Here is a 17,311-nt window from a genome sequence, read left to right on the forward strand (position 1 = left end):
AGCTAGCCTAGCTGCTAGCTATCAAACTAGCCAGATTTTCTCAACATTTTCTGATTTGTGTAAAGATGGTAAAATTATGGAACTGAATGAGCTACAGGATAAGACCAGGTTTACCAACCATTTGAGAATAATTCAGATTGTATAGTCAGTCAAGTCAGCAGATAGAACAATTACATATAAACATGATTTTAACAGATAGGAAAGTTTCATAAAGGATATGCATTCCCAAAAACACCTGGCATCTAGGGTGTATAAATTCCTAAACTAAAAAACAAGGGTACTACGCCTTCCCTAAAGAGAGAAATGGGGTAAAGATTTGCATATGACTATACCATAAATGTAATGGTGTGGAAAAACTGTTTTAAAATGTGCAGAGAGTCTAAAACACATATTGTTCAGTATTATATAATGAATAGAACTTACTGGACTCCCTTTAAAATGTACAAGGCAAAAATGACAACCAATAGCAAATGTTGGATATGTAAATCAGATGATGATGGGCATTGCATATGTTGGTCGAGTTCCCTAAGTTGGAAACATATTAGAAAATGATATTCTCTCTATTTCAAGGAGCAATAGAAAATGGAATACACACAAATGCTCGCCTTTATCTTGCTGGGAATTAACCTCCCAGAAAATACACCAACTGCTTCCGTGCTCAGGTCACTAACTCTCCTTGCTAAAAGGGTCATGTTAAGGAATTGGAAAGAGGAACAATCACCCTCATTTGCAGAATGGCTCAAACTGTCAATGAACACTTTTAAATTTGAGAAAACGATTGCAAATTTAAATGGAAAGTTAAAGGAATATGAAACAATATGTGCCAAGTTAGAAGTTGGAGTGAACAAAAACGGGAAAATATATGTTATTTATAATATTTAATTAATACTAATCATGTGTATTGATGCAAAATTATTGATACAAAATCATTACACCAATCAATAACATGTAATTTTATACAAATAATGTACATAATTAGAAACTGCTGGCAATTTCATCTTGGCTCCAACTTTACCATTATTCATAATATGAATTATCTATTTATTTTTTGTTCTTGAAATTTCGTTGCAGCCCTCCCATATATTCAACATTTATATTTAAATTTTGTGTTTGGATGAAATTAGGATATACAACGAAAGGAAAGTCAAAGTAGGATGACAGAGAACAATGTTGTGCTGTGTTTACATGTGGTGTTCTTTGGTTAGTGTGATATGTTGTATGTTGGTAGGAATGGTAGGAACAGAATGAAAAAACAAGCCAGAGTTCCCACCTAAGCTGTTGAATACACGGAACAGGCCTATCAATTTTGTGTTCACGGCCGACACGTCCCTACTGTCCTACGTGCCAAAGGCAAAAATGCGGTACTCATGAGTACGCTTCAAAGGGATGGGAGATTGTGTGGCCAGGAACATCAAAAAGCAGAAATCATAATGGATTACAATGCCACAAAAGGAGGGGTGGACAAATTAGACAAGCTGGTGACTGGCTACAGCAGCAAAATAAGAACCCTAAGCTGGCCACTTGTGATATTCTTCAACATCTTGGACATCTCGGCGTACAATGCATTTGTGATCTGGATGGCGTTAAACCCAGATTGGAACAGAGGGAAGCTCCAGAGGATACGGCTCTTTCTTGAGGAGCTGGGCAAAGCATTGGTAAGACTTCAAATCCAGAGGAGGCAACATATCCCAAGGACCCCAGCTTCTGCAGCCATCGTGAGGAGGATTCAGGAGGAGGATAGTGGTGCCCCATCCGCCTGACCCACAGAACCAACAACTCCAATACCGGAAGTAAGTGTGAGTGATGTTGTTACATGTGTGTTTGTCTGACTCTCCTACCTTGGCCTGCTGTAACTATATATGTGACCCATTTCAGGAGGCTAGGTGTAAGTCACAACTTCACAGGAGAGCAATTTTAACCTTTGTTTTTAAATATCAAAATGTATTTTTGGGCAGAAATGCCTTGAAACGTGTGAACTTTCATGTGCCTTAATAACGAATGTGTATGCCATCTGTAAATTCGAATACAATTGTTAAATTACGAACCTTGTTGGTTAAGCCACAGAAAAAGTCAGCAGCCTTCCCACTAGCCATGATTGGCTGAGAGAATGAGTGGGCTGGACATGCCGAGAGAGGAGTTTGGATTGGTCTGCTACATAGATGCTTCTGTCTATTTGAGATAGTCAGTCTGTGTTGGTAATCCTGTTGAACGTTGCTTTAAAAAAATGTATTGTGTAGTGGAGCTGCATAAGTGTTGGTCTCCACTTTCTGGAGGATCAAGTTTTGAAATTAGTGGAATTAGAGTATGATAGATAAAGAAAGCACCCGTCCCCGGATTACTTCTTCAAACTAAGGGCAACCGTGGCATGGCATTCATGGCAGGGAAAAGCATCCATCGTGCATGATGATGTATACAGGTAAGATAGTCTAGCATTAGCTAACTACATTTTCAAATATTACACATTTCTAATTTTGACTAAGTAGTTTCATTTCAAGCTAAAGTATACTGCTAGCTAGCTAGCTAACGTTAGTTGGCTGGCTCCCTGGCGGACGTTATTCGTATCCCAGAGCCATTTGCTTTTCTAGTTAGAGCCTAATGTTAGCTAGCTAACATTGAACCTGGTTGGTTAGCTCCCAGCATATTCATGCAGGGTAGTAATGACATAATTTGGCACTACAGTGCTTTGCAAAAGTATTCATCCACCTTGGTTTTTTACCTATTTTGTTGCATTACAACCTGTAATTGAAATGTGTTTTTATTATACACAAAATAGTCCAAATTGGTGAAGTAAAATTTTAAAAATTACTTATTTCAAAAAATTTGAACAAATAAAAAACAGATAAGTGGTGCGTGCATATGTATTCACCCCCTTCGCTATGAAACCCCTAAATAAGATCTGGTGCAACCAAGAACATCCCACCATTAAATCCATTATTAAAAATGGAAAGAATATGACACCACAACAAACCTGCCAAAAGAGGGCAGCCCATCAAAACTCATGGACTAGGCAAGGAGGGCATTAATCAGAGGCAACAAAGAGACCAACGATAAGCCTGAAGGAGCTGCAACGTTCCACAGCTGAGATTGGAGTAAGCCGTACACTCCACAGAGCTGGGCTTTATGGAAGAGTGGCCAGAAAAAGCCATTTGCTTAAAGAAAAAAATAAGCAAACATGTTTGCTGTTCTCCAAAAGGCATGTGGGCAACTCCCCAAACATATGGAAGAAGGTACTCTGGTTAGATGAGATTAAAATTGAGCTTTTTGGCCATTAAGTAAAATGCTATGTCTGGCACAAACTCAACACCTCTCATCACCCCCAGAATACCATCCCTACAGTGAAGCATGGTGGTGGCAGCATCATGCTGTGTGGATGTATTTCCAACGGCAGGGACTGGGAAACTGGTCAGAATTGAAGAAATTATGGAGGGAGCTAAACACAGGGAAATGCTGTATTTATTCTTGAGGGAAACCCGTTTCAGTCTTCCAGAGATTTGAGACTGGGACTTAGGTTCAACTTCCAGCAGGACAATGACCCTAAGCATACTGCTAAAGCAACACTTGAGTGGTTTAAAGGGAAACATTTAAATGTCTTGGAACAGCCTGGTCAAAGCCTAGACCTCAATCCAATTGAGAATCTTTGGTATGACTTAAAGATTGCTGTACACCAGTGGAAGAGCTGGAGCAGTTTAGCCTTGAAGAATGGTCCCAGTGGCTAGATGTGCTAGCTTATAGCGATATACCCCAAGATACTTGCAGCTGTAATTGCTGCAAAAGGTTGTGCTTCAAAGTATTGATTTTGGGGGGGTTGAATAGTTCTGAAAGTTTTTTTTAGGTCTTATTTCTTGATTGTTTCACAAAAAAATATATATTTTGCTTCAAAGTGGTAGCCATGTTATGTCAATCGAATGATTACAAACACCCCAGAAAAATCCATTTTCATTCCAGCTTGTAAGGCAACAAAATGGGGAAAATGCCAAAGGGGTGAATACTTTCACAAGCCAATGTATGTTCATTGTTGTTTAACTAGCTAGGATTAGCTGGCTGGCTCGTTAGCTGACATTACATGTGTGATAGTACACATCGTTTACCTAGCTAGGTTCATTGTTTACCTAGCTAGCTACATATCTTAAGCTAAAGTGTACAACACCCATTGAATATGGCTGGTGTCAGTAAACATCTGCATAAAGGCATTATGAAATTATTGCCAGCAGAGCTGGTTAGGCTTTTTTAATGTTATCTATAGGTGAACATATCAACCAGAGTGTCAAGTGTGCACTCTGAATGCTCCGAGAGCAAAACAAGATGGTTGGGGCTGAAGCTTAAGAGGGTGTGAACGATGCTGAATGGGTGTAGACAAAGCTCTTCACGAGATACCAAAACATTCAAAGGCCATTTTCTCAAAAGTGAGTTTACAAGTTTATCAAAGCAGAATTACTTTCCCAATTGTTCCTCAAATATGCAGTGTATTATATACCATTTGTAGCTCTGAGTCTACTTATGTAAAAAACAATTTCAAATTTTGCTAAAAGACAGATTCCAGGGGGTGAGTCATATATGTGAGTGAGATGTTAGTAAAATTGCTGAAGTAAGTGTTTATCATTCTAAATTTTAGCCAGCAGCAACAAGAACATGCACACATGCATCAAGTGCAATAAATAAAATTGCATCATACACAGTCAAACTGTCCCGCATGTGGTGTGTAGACAGGTCTTAATTTGTGTTCAATGGGGCTCATTTATCATTTCCAAAAAATACCGTATGTAAAATGTCCTTCCAATTTGTCCAGTTCAACGCAATAAACATCAATAGTATTGTTCAACATAAACACCATATTTGTTCAAGATAAACATGATTCAGTCCACCAATGTCTTGACTATAATTGATTTGTTTACACAAATCACATTTTATTTTTAAAAAGTGCTTTAATTGATAAATGTGATCTAGCAGAGGTAAATGGCAAATATTAACCATGTATGCTGTCTATGGGGCTTGTAATAGGTGTAACTCACCATCTAAGAATGAAGTATTTATACAAATTGTTATGGCTGTATTGTTTTAAAAACTCAATGTTGTGGGTCCATCAGACCCGTGAACATTGGGCGAATAACAAAAATACCACACAAGGGTTAAATCAATAAAAATATGTCTACAAGCCATCGTTACAGAAACAGTAAAATAACTTCAAGAGCTTTCCAAATACTGGTGCTCAACAAAGAAAAGGATGTGTCACGCTGGTATAATGGATTTGGAGACAGGCGCAGGAATACACAAGTTTTTTTTTAAACAAACATGTGTACAAAAACACTGGGCTGTACCCAAACAAAAGAGCGAGGGTAAACCTTGTTGAACAACACAGGGCGATACCTATACACAATATATAAAGCACTCAGCGTTACAGCTGCACCAACACATGTACTCACACAACTAACGGACATGGGAACAATAACCGACAAAGAGGCAACAGAGGGCACATATATAACATACTAATCAGGGGAAATGGGAACTAGGTGTGTGTAATCAGACAAGACAGTCCTGGGGTGATGATAATGAATCCCGTTCAGTGAAGCCTAGAAGACGTAGACTGTAGACTGGAGAACAGAATTAGGAGCAGTACTGGGGGGATCCGTGACAGGACGATCTGACCAAAGAGGTCTAAGACATTAAGAACAGTTTGCATTTCTCCTGGGAGAGGAGGACGTCCTGAAAAAGACTTGAAGCAAAATTACAACAAACTGTAAGACTGGGAAAACAGTATATCTAGAGGGACAATCCAGGAAGAATAACACTGTTGTGGATGACATCCTTGAGTCTCCATATGAGACCCAGACAGAGTAAGTAAGAAATTATTACCGTAAAACTGCAGATGGATCATAGGAAGATTGAGGTGGAGCGTGTCCAAAGGTCTGGAAAACCTGTAACCAGCCCAGGTGACAGACCCAGGCCTAGAGTGGTTAAGTTCCTAAGGTTCAATGACAAGATGTCTGTTATGGAGAGAGCTAAGAACTTGAGAGGAACCACCCACTGGGCACACACTGGTTGAATAAACGTAGTCTCCACCTCATTTCAATGAAATTACTTTCAAGCAACGCAGAATAGACGTTGAATTGATGTCTGTGCCCAATGGGCAACATCAATGAGGACTTCTTTGAAGCTGTGTGCCAAAGGCAGAAAGGACCTATCCCAGCTATGAAAGCTGCCAGAGAGTGTGGGGACATTGCTTACATCTGCTACGAAAAGCTCATTGTCCACCCTCCCTCCCAAAAGCCTGGGAGGAGTGAGAGAGCCAAGCTTCTGGGTCCATAGCTTCAGCCAAACATCACACACACACATACACCAACTAGCACTGACAAGTGCCTGATTGACTGACTTTTAGCCAAACAATGTTTTTATTTATTTTCTCTATATTATGTCTATCTCCGATGAGCTACCCAGGAAAGGACTAGAAAATAGCCCATATTAATATACTGTATGTAGCCTTAGAAATAAGGTTAATGAAATCAATAACTTGCTAACATCGGATAACATTCACACACTGGCCATCTCTGAAACTCACTTAGATAATTCCTTTGATTATACAGCAGTAGCAATATAAGGATAAAACATCTACAGAAAAGACATGAATGTCTATGGGGGAGGTGTTGCTGTATGTGTTCAGTGCCATATTCCTGTAAAGCTTAGAGATGATCTCATGTCAAATGTTGTTGAAGTGCTGTGGTTGCAAGTTCACCTGCCTCATCTAAAGTCTCTTCTTTTGGGCCACCAAGTGTTAACAGTCAGTATTTGGATAATATGTGTGCAATGCTTGATAATGTGTGTGATGTTAAACAGTGGTATATTTTCTGGTTGACCTGAATATTGACTGGTTGGCAACTAGCTGTCCTCTCAAGAGAAATCTTTCTGACTGTGACTAACGCCTGCAATATGACCCAGGTTATCACTCAAACAACTAGAGTGCATATCAATAGTGTTGGATCTGTGACATCCACTTGTATTGATCATATCTTCACTAATACTGCAAAGCTTTGCTCCACAGCAATATAATTTCCCATTTCATGTAGTGACCATAACAAGGAATGTCAAAGTGCTAAAGGTTGGGCATAAAGTAACTTATAAAAGATCATACAAAATGTAGCAGCCTTCACACCTAAACAGTAGTGATCGGACATGCTATATTGCATGGAAACGAGACTATTTTTCAGCCTGATCAACTGTAGGCTACTAACAACAGCAGCTGCATAGTCTAACCTACTATAGTATGCACCCTGTCCCAAATTGTATTGGTCACATACATGTATGTATTAGATGTTATTGCGGGTGTAGCGAAATGCTTGTGTTCCTACAGTAGCTCCAACAGTGCAGTGGAATCTAACAATTTACAACAATACACACACAGCTAAAAGTTAAATAATGGAATTAAGAAATATATAAATATTAGATTGAGCAAAATAAAATTTAAAAAATTAAAAATAAAGATTATACAAAGTATATTCACATGTAACCAAATATTTGATTAAAACACACTGTTTTGCAATAAAGGTCTACAGTAGCCTCAGCAGCACTCTGTAGGGTAGCAACATGGTGTTGCTAGCTAGCTTCTGTCCTCATGGTTCTCACCCCCTTTCATAGACTTATAAAGTAATAAGGATAACTTCCGGAGGACATCCTCCAACCTATCAGAGCTCTTGTCCACCTAATCAATGAACAGAGAATGAATCTAGTACTGAAAGACACATTTTGAACAAATTCATTTCTTCCAAAATTAAGGAGAACAAGAGAGAGAGATTTGGTTGTATTTTTTAAAACTTTCACTTAGCTAGCAAATGCAGCTAGCTAGTTCTACTCAAACACCCAGCTCAATCAGAGAGGCATGCTATGTTATCTAACTGACTGTGGCTATCCAACACTGGAACTCTTCAAAGTCAAGGTAAGCTTTTGGTTTCATTAATTTATTGCCATCGGGGCCCACTGCTTTCTAACCGTACACTGTACTGCATGATTGTAGCGGATTTATTAACACCTCGATCACACCGACAACGACATTGTGTTTTGGTACACAAGAAGTTGATTAATTTCCAATGGAACACTGTGTTTACCTTGCAGCATTGTATTGCAGAGGGCGTTCTGTGTGGTGCAACTCTTGTTGCAAACATATCCAGATGATGCTGCATACCATTTTGCGCAATGATGCTTTCGGTATGATTGAGCCATAACACATTAGTTCGAGTAGTTCGAGTTGACTATGAAGTGACAACGATGTAGGTTTGGCTTGGAAAAGTTTTCACCTGGCCACAGACAGCTGATGTGTTGTGCACTGAAGTCCACAAGTGAAGGGAAAATGTGAGAGGAGGAGAACACAGATAATTGCAAGAAGGAATTATATATACAATGAGCAAAGTGATCATGCTGTTTTTATGTGGCTGCTAGTAAAGTTAACAGTTTGCGTGTGATCAAGGGTTCCGTTGAAAAACGTTTATAAAACGGAAGCAAACAACATGAAATGGGGATAAACATACCTGAATCTGTCCAAAAGAAACTCTCATCTGCAACAGTTGGACTAATGATTACACCCTAGATCAGCTAGATGCAGACAAGAGTGTGCAAGGTGGTATTGAATGTGTCACTGTCTGTCATCTTGATTACTCTAAATTCTCTCGACCTGTGCACCTACGTTGCAAACTTTAATTCATAGGCGAGGTTATAGCAACCTCATGATGGGTACAGGGAAATTTGAGTATCATGTAGTAGCCTAAACCTATTGAAGTTACATTTAGCTAGGTGAATGGAATGTGAATGACAGTCATCCAATATGCTGTAATAGAAATAAGGCCATGCTCATAAAATCTTCCACCCTCATCTTAAATGACACCGACCGCCACTGGTGTCTGTGTATAGGAAACCCCACTAGTTCTTCTTTAAAATTCAGTATAAGTAATATGAACAAGTACAAGTACAAGGATGCTGCAGTTTGACAAGGTTTTCATCTTACCCAAGCCAATAGTTTTTCAAGGAGTTTATTTGAAAAACTCTGGTCCCATCGTAGCCCATATTAAACCTTTTTACAACAGCTGAATCACGCCATACCGTATAAGGTCCAGAGTTGTACCTGGTTAAGTTACCAGCTCAAGAAAAACTACCGGCCCAGATTTCTTTTTTATTCATGCCAATTGTTGACAAGCATTCATGAATTTTCCATTTGGATCACTTCAAAGTTATTTAAAATGAAGGTTTTACTAATTATAAACACAGTTTATAATCCAACCACAACTACAGAAACACATCAACAATACATACAGTTGAAGTCACAAGTTTACATACACTTAGGTTGGAGTCATTAAAGCTAATTTTTCAACCACTCCACAAATTTCTTGTTAACAAACTATAGTTTTAGCAAGTCGGTTAGGACATCTATTTTGTGCATAACACAAGTCATTTTTTCCAACAATTGTTTACAGACAGATTATTTCACTTATAATTCACCGTATCACAATTCCAGTGGGTCAGAAGTTTACATACACTAAGTTGACTGTATCTTTAAACAGCTTGGAAAATTCCAGAAAATGATGTCATGGCTTTAGAAGCTTCCGATAGGCTAATTGACATGATTTGAGTCAACTGGAGGTGTACCTGTGGATGTATTTCAAGGCCTACATTCAACCTCAGTGCCTCTTTGCTTGACATCATGGGAAAATCAAAAGAAATCAGCCAAGACCTCAGAAAACAATTGTAGACCTTCACAAGTCTGGTTCATCCTTGGGAGCAATTTCCAAACGCCTGAAGGTACACGTTCATCTGTACAAACAATAGTACGCAAGTATAAACACCATGGGACCACGCAGCCGTCATACCGCTCAGGAAGGAGACGCAATTCTGTCTCCTAGAGATGAATGTACTTTGGTGCGAAAAGTGCAAATCAAAATCAAAACCCTGACCTCAATCCCATAGAAAATGTGTGGGCAGAACTGAAAAAGCGTGTGAGAGCAAGGAGGCCTAAACACCTGATTCAGTTACACAAGCTCTGTCATGAGCAATGGGCCAAAATTCACCCAACTTATTGTGGAAAGCTTGTGGAAGGCTACGTTTGACCCAAGTTAAACAATTTAAAAGCAATGCTACCAAATACTAATTGAGTGTATGTAAAAACTTCTGACCCACTGGGAATGTGATGAAAGAAATATAAGATTTAAAAAATCATCCTCTCTACTATTATTCTGACATTTCACATTCTTAAAATAAAGTGGTGATCCTACCTGACCTAAGACAGAGAAGTTTTTCTAGGATTAAACGTCAGGAATTGTGAAAACTTAGTTTACATGTATTTGACTAAGGTGTATGTACACTTCTGATTTCAACTGTAGATATATCCCTCATAGACTCATAAATGAGAGTTGACTGATACAGAATTAGCATGTACCTGACAAATACATGTCGCAACGGTTTAATAATGTTGGCTCCTGGCTGTCAGTGCGACTGCCTGTATGTGCGACAACTGACGATACACAGGAGCACAGATTTGAAAACACTAATGGGTCTATTGTTACAAAGTTGCTTTGTTGCTAGCTTTTGTTTTTGAATAAAAACTGGAATTGTGGGTGATTTACATTCAGCAAGGGATTGAGAATATTGTCCTAGCACAACACTTGCTAGTTGGACCATATTTGAGACTTCAGCACGACCACTGCCAGCAGCATACTGGACACAATGGATAATAATCACAAAAGCCAGCTCTGTTCAATGGTAAGTGAAGCAAGCTAGCAAACAGAGTGATCCACACACATTGCTTGCAAATGTCCACAGCCTATCGGTGGGTGATTAGCCTAAAGCCAAATAAACATTCATGCACTTGCAAACTTTGCTGGAGTTGCTAGCTGGCTAGTTGTTTTCCTATGGAGTTTAATGGTTTATGGAGTTTACTATTGCAACCTTTTGATAGCGGAGTTATTCAACCCTATAGTTGCTGAGGGTCGACTTTTTCAAGCAAGTGTTTGCACAGAAAGAGATCAAGCTGATACCGACTATACCGTTGCACCACAGTTGGCGGCCTATATTGTTGAACTTGTCAATGCAAATGAGAATAACATTTTACTGTTGTAACGTCCATAGCTGACATTTTGAAATTGAAATTTTTATACAGTACATGCGTGTTGTAGGATACAAGCAACTGAGAATACCAGCTGTCTGATACTGACTGATCGAAGGATGGCTGGCCCAGCAGCCGCTAGAGAAATCTCAGATAGAGCACCTTATGATGTCTAGTCTTTGTTTGTTTACATTATGTCTTGCCTGGGATTGTTTTCTTCCCCCGGCAGTTTGATATTTCATAATCACAATTTACATGAATAACACTTACTGAGTCTGGATTTAACAAAACAAAGAAGAAATGATATGACCAAACCAAGATTAATCACATAAAACACATTGTAAAAAGACTTGAAATGATATCATGGGCAGAAAACCTGTGTCTGCACCACCACGTACTCTCACTACTGGTGTCCCCCTGGGCTCAGTTCTAGGCCTTCTCCTCTTCTCTCCATACACCAAGTCACTCGGCTCTGTCATATCTTCACATGGTCTCTCCTATCATTGCTATGCAGATGACAACCAACTTCTTTTCTTCTCCCCCCCCCCCTTCTGACACACAGGTGGTGACAGATATCTCCGATTGGATGTCGGCCCACCACCTCAAGCTCAAGGTCAACAAGACAGAACTGCTCTTCCTCCCGGGGAAGGCCTGTCCAATCCAAGACTATTCCATCATTGTTGACAACTCCACGGGGTCCCCCTCACAGAGCTCAAAGAACCTTGGCGTGACCCTAGACAACACCCTGTCATATTTTTTTTTCTGAAACAATATGGCGGCACAGTAGGACGTGTATATCTGTCTTTGTCTTATCCTGTGTCTTATCCCTTGTATATAGCCTGTCTTTTTCGTATACATGTTAATCTCACTTTCTATTTCCGAAACTAAATATACTTTCCTGCAACCCGCCTCACCCAATGTGGTACGGATCTGCTATTTTTATTCCTTATAACTGGAACTTCTATCAGGAGCTAGCCAGCTAACTAGCTACTAGTCTTTGTTAGCCACGGCTAGCGGTCCTCACCTTTTTTCCCCCCGGCATCAGCCAGCCTTAGCTCGGACAACACCTGCCAGTCTTACACAGCGCGATATCAACCCAGAGCATGTCGGACTGCTTCTCTCTACCATATCTCCGGATTCCTGCCACTTTGGATCATCACACGAGATCATAGCTAGCTAGCTGCAAACGAGTGGCTACTGTTAGCTAATGCCTCTGTCCCGAAGCAAGCACCAGCTAGCCTCGGGCTAGGCCCAAATACCAGCTACTTCTAGGGCTACAATACCTCCTTTTCCATTTGGCCTGGACCCTTTCTTGTCGACACGGAGCCCCGCCGATCCATCACGACTGGACTGCCCAATGTGGTCTCAACAGGCTATTCTGTTCCGATATCACCACAGAACCATCTACTAGCCCTGGCCCGCTACCTAACTGACCCACTCTGCCCATTCATTGCCATTTACCCATTGTTGTCTTATATCTCCTGATCAAAAGCTGTGATTGATTTATGTTTCTCTCTAATATCAATGTTTCTCTCTAATATCAATATGTCTTATCTACTGCTGTCTTGGCTAGTTTTTATTTTTTTTAACCTTTATTTAACTAGGCAAATCAGTTAAGAACAAATTGTTATTTTCAATGACGGCCTAGGAACAGTGGGTTAACTGCCTGTTCAGGGGCAGGACGACAGATTTGTACCTTGTCAGCTCGGGGATTTGACCTTGCAACCTTCCAGTTACTAGTCCAACGCTCTAACCACTAGGCTACCCTGCCGCCCCTATTTCACCGTAGAGCCCTCCGTCCCGTTCAAAATGCCTTAGCTCTTTTGTCCCACCCCACACACATGATGAGACCTCACCTAGGTTAATTGATGCCTCCAGAGACGAAACCTCTCTCATTGTCACGCAACGCATAGGTTTACCTCCACTGTACTCACATCCTACCATACCATTGTCTGTACATTATGCCTTGAATCTATTCTACCACGCCCAGAAATCTGCTCCTTTTATTCTCTGTCCCCAATGCACTAGACGACCAGTTCTTATAGACTTTAGCCGTACTCTTATCCTACTCCTCCTCTGTTCCTCTGCTGATGTAGAGGTTAACTCAGGCCCTGTAGCCCTCAGTTCCACTCCTATTCCCCAGGCGCTATCATTTGTTGACTTCTGTAACTGTAAAAGCCTTGGTTTCATGCATGTTAACATCAGAAGCCTCCTCCCTAAATTCGTTTTTTTTTCACTGCTTTAGCACACTCCGCAAACCCTGATGTCCTAGCCGTGTCTGAATCCTGGCATAGGAAGGCCGTCAAAAATGCTGAAATTTCCATCCCCAACTACAACATTTTCCGCCAAGATAGAACTGCCAAAGGGGGTGGAATTGCAATCTACTACAGAGACAGCCTGCAGAGTTCTGTCATGATATCCAGGTCTGTGCCCAAACAGTTTGAGCTTCTACTTTTAAAAATCCACCTTTCCAGAAACAAGTCTCTCACTGTTGCCACTTGTTACAGACCCCCCTCAGCCTCCAGCTGTGCCCTGGACAACATATGTGAATTAATTGCCCCCCATTTATTTTCAGAGCTCGTACTGTTAGGTGACCTAAACTGGCATATGCTTAACACCCTGGCCGTCCTACAATCTAAGCTAAATGCCTTCAATCTCACCCAAATTATCATGAAACCTACCAGGTATAACCCCAAATCCGTAAACACAGGCACCCTCATAGATATCATCCTGACCAACCTGCCATCTAAATACACTGCTGTCTTCAACGAGGATCTCAGCGATCACTGCTTCATTGCCTGTGTCCATAATATGTACGCGGTCAAATGACAACCCCTCATCATCGTCAAACGCTCCCTAAAACGCTTCAGCGAGCAGGCCAATCTAATCGACCTGGCCCGTGTGTCCTGGAAGGATATTGACCTCATTCCGTCAGTAGAGGATGCCTGGTTATTTTTTTAAGTGCTTTCCTTGCCATCTTAAATAAGCATGCCACATTCAAAAAATGTTGAACCAGGAACAGATACAGCACTTGGTTCACTCCAGACCTGACTGCCCTTGACCAGCACAAAAATATCCTGTGGCATATTGCATTAGCATTGAATAGCCCCCGCGATATGCAACTTTTCAGGGAAGTTAGGAACCAATTTACACAGGCAGTTAGGAAAGCAAAGGCTGGCTTTTTCAAACAGAAATTTGTATCCTGTAGCACACACTCCAAAAGGTTCTGGGACACTGTCAAGTCCATGGAGAATAAGAGCGCCTCCTCCCAGCTGCCCACTGCACTAAGGCTAGGAAACACTGTCACCACCGATAAATCCACAATAATTGAGAATTTCAATCAGCATTTTTCTACGGCTGGCCATGCTTTCCACATGGCTACCCCAACCCCGGTCAACAGCTCTTCACCCCCCACAGCAACTTGCCCAAGCCTCCCCCATTTCTCCTTCACCCAAGTTCAGATAGCTGATGTTCTGAAAGAGCTGCAAAATCTGGACCCCTACAAATCCGCTGGGCTAGACAATCTGGACCCCCTCTTTCTAAAATTTCCGCCGCAATTGTTGCAACCCATGTTGCTATCCAGTTCAACCTCCCTTTTGTATCATCTGAGTTCCCCAAAGATTGGAAAGCTGCCTTGGTCATCCCCCTCTTCAAACACTCTAGACCCAAACTGTTACAGACTTATATCTATCCTACCCTGCATTTCTAAGATCTTCGAAAGTCAAGTTAACAAACAGATCACCAACCATTTAGAATCCCACCGTACCTTCTCCGCTATGCAATCTGGTTTCCGAGCTGGTCATGGGTGCACCTCAGCCACGCTCAGGGTCCTAAACGATATAATAACCGCCATCGATAAAAGACAATACTGTGCAGCCATATTCATTGACAGAGTTGAAAGCCTTGGCCAGGTCAATCACTGCATTCTTATCGGCAGACTCAACAGCCTTGGTTTCTCAAATGACTGCCTCGCCTGGTTCACCAACTACTTCTCAGACAGAGCTCAGTGTGTCAAATCGGAGGGCCTGTTGTCCGGACCTCTGGCAGTCTCTATCGGGGTGCCACAGGGTGCAATCTCGGGCTGACTCTTTTCTCTGTATACATCAATGATGTCGCTCTTGCTGTCGGTGATTCTCTGATTCACCTCTACGCAGACGACACGCAGAAGATACTTCTGGCCCTTCTTTGGACACTGTTTTAACTAACCTCCAGACAAGCTTCAATGCCATACAACTCTCCTTCCGTGGCCTCCAACTGCTCTTAAATGCTAGTAAAACTAAAGGTATGCTTTTCAACCGAGCACTGCCCGCACCTGCCCGCCCGTCTAGCGTCACTACGGTTCTGACTTAGAATATGTGGACAACTACAAATACCTAGGTGTCTGGTTAGACTGTAAACTCTCCTTCCAGACTCACATTAAGCATCTCCAATCCAAAATTTAATCTTGAATCAGCTATTGCGCAACAACTCATCTTTCACTCATGCTGTCAAAAATAACCTCGTAAAACTGATAATCCACCAGTCCTTGACATCGATGTCATTTACAAAATAGCCTCCAACACTCTACTCAGCAAATTGGATGCAGTCTATCACAGTGCCATCCATTTTGTCACCAAATCCCAATATACTACCCACCACTGCGACCTGTATGCTCTCGTTGGCTGGTCCTCGCTTCATATTCATCGCCAAACCCACTGGCTCCAGGTCATCTATAAGTCTTTGCTAGGTAAAGCCCCGCCTTATCTCAGTTCACTGGTCACCATAGCAGCACCCACCCGTAGCCAGCACTCCTGCAGGTATATTTCACTCGACACCCAAAGCCAATTCCTCCTTTGGCCGCCCTTCCTTCCAATTCTCTGCTGCCAGTGACTGGAATACATTGCAAAAATCACTGAAGCTGGAGACTCCTATCTCCTTCACTAACTTTAAGCATCAGTTGGCAAAGCAGTTTACAGATCATTGCACCTGTACATAGACCATCTGTAAATAGCCCACCAAACTACCTCATCCCCATACTGTTATTCCCCCCCCCAGTATCTCTACTTGCACATTAATCCTCTGCACATCTATCACTCCAGTGTTTAATTGCTAAATTGTCATTATTTTGCCACTATAGCCTATTCAATGCCTTACCTCCCTAATCTTTCTTCATTTGCAAACACTGTATATATACTTTTCTATTGTGTTATTGGACTGTATGTTTGTTTATTCCATGTGTAACTCTGTGTTGCTGTTTGTGTCGCACTGCTTTGCTTTATCTTTGCCAGGTCGCAGTTGTAAATGAGAACTTGTTCTCAACTGGCCTACCTGGTTAAATAAAGGTGAAATAAAAAAATAAAAAAATCCCTGCAAACATCAAAGCAATGACACGCTCCTGCAAGTTCATGCGTCGTAGGGTATGACCTTACCTCACACTTTAAGCAGAACCTAATCCAGGCACTTATCATCTCCAGTCTGGACTACTGCAACTCGCTGTTGGCTGGGTTCCCCACTTCTGCCATCAAACCACTGCAATTTATCGAGAATGCTGCAGCCCGCCTGGTGTTCATTATTCCCACGTTCTCCCATGTCACCCTGCTCCTCCACATATTCTACTGGCCTGCTGTCAAAGCTCCCATCCACTACAAGACAGTGATACTTGGCTACGGAGCAACAAGAGGAACTGCCCCTCCCTACCTTCAGGCTATGCTCAAATCCTACACCCCAACCCGAACACTCCACCTCAGGTCTCTTGCCCTCCGACTCCAACGGGAGGCCAGCTCCCGCTCAGCCCAGTCCAAGTTCTTCTCTGTCCTGGCACCCCAATGGTGGAACCAGCTTTCCTCTGAAGCTAGGACCACATAGTCCCTGCCCATCTTCCGAAAACATCAACCCTACCTCTTCAAAGAGTATCTTAACTAATCCTACAGCACTGCCCCAATACACCCACTCCTCAGTTATACCTTATCCCATCTTTACAAAACTTTGTCAATATGACTTGACCATGATAACTGACCATCCATAGTTACTTATAGGATTTTTCAACTTGTTCAATGGTCACCCCATGTATGCACAACTCCAGTTGAGGTTTTGAACCAAAAACAATGCTTTTGGTTTTAGATGTATTTAAGACCAGTTTATTGTTAATGACCTATTCTGACTCTAACTATAAGACCCATTCTGGCACACGTTGCTAAGAGTCTCAGTGAGCTCACAGGCTGTTGGTGCTTATGTGTGCAATCATCAGCATACAAT

General features: G+C 41.5%; 1 pseudogene; it reads left to right on the forward strand.

The window, feature by feature from the left end:
• Positions 1-1,577: 1,577 nt before the first annotated feature.
• Positions 1,578-16,978, forward strand: LOC121846732 (annotated as a pseudogene).
• The last annotated feature ends 333 nt before the right edge of the window (positions 16,979-17,311 follow it).

The sequence above is a fragment of the Oncorhynchus tshawytscha genome, linkage group LG07, assembly GCF_018296145.1.
Source record: "Oncorhynchus tshawytscha isolate Ot180627B linkage group LG07, Otsh_v2.0, whole genome shotgun sequence".
Lineage (NCBI taxonomy): Eukaryota > Metazoa > Chordata > Actinopteri > Salmoniformes > Salmonidae > Oncorhynchus > Oncorhynchus tshawytscha.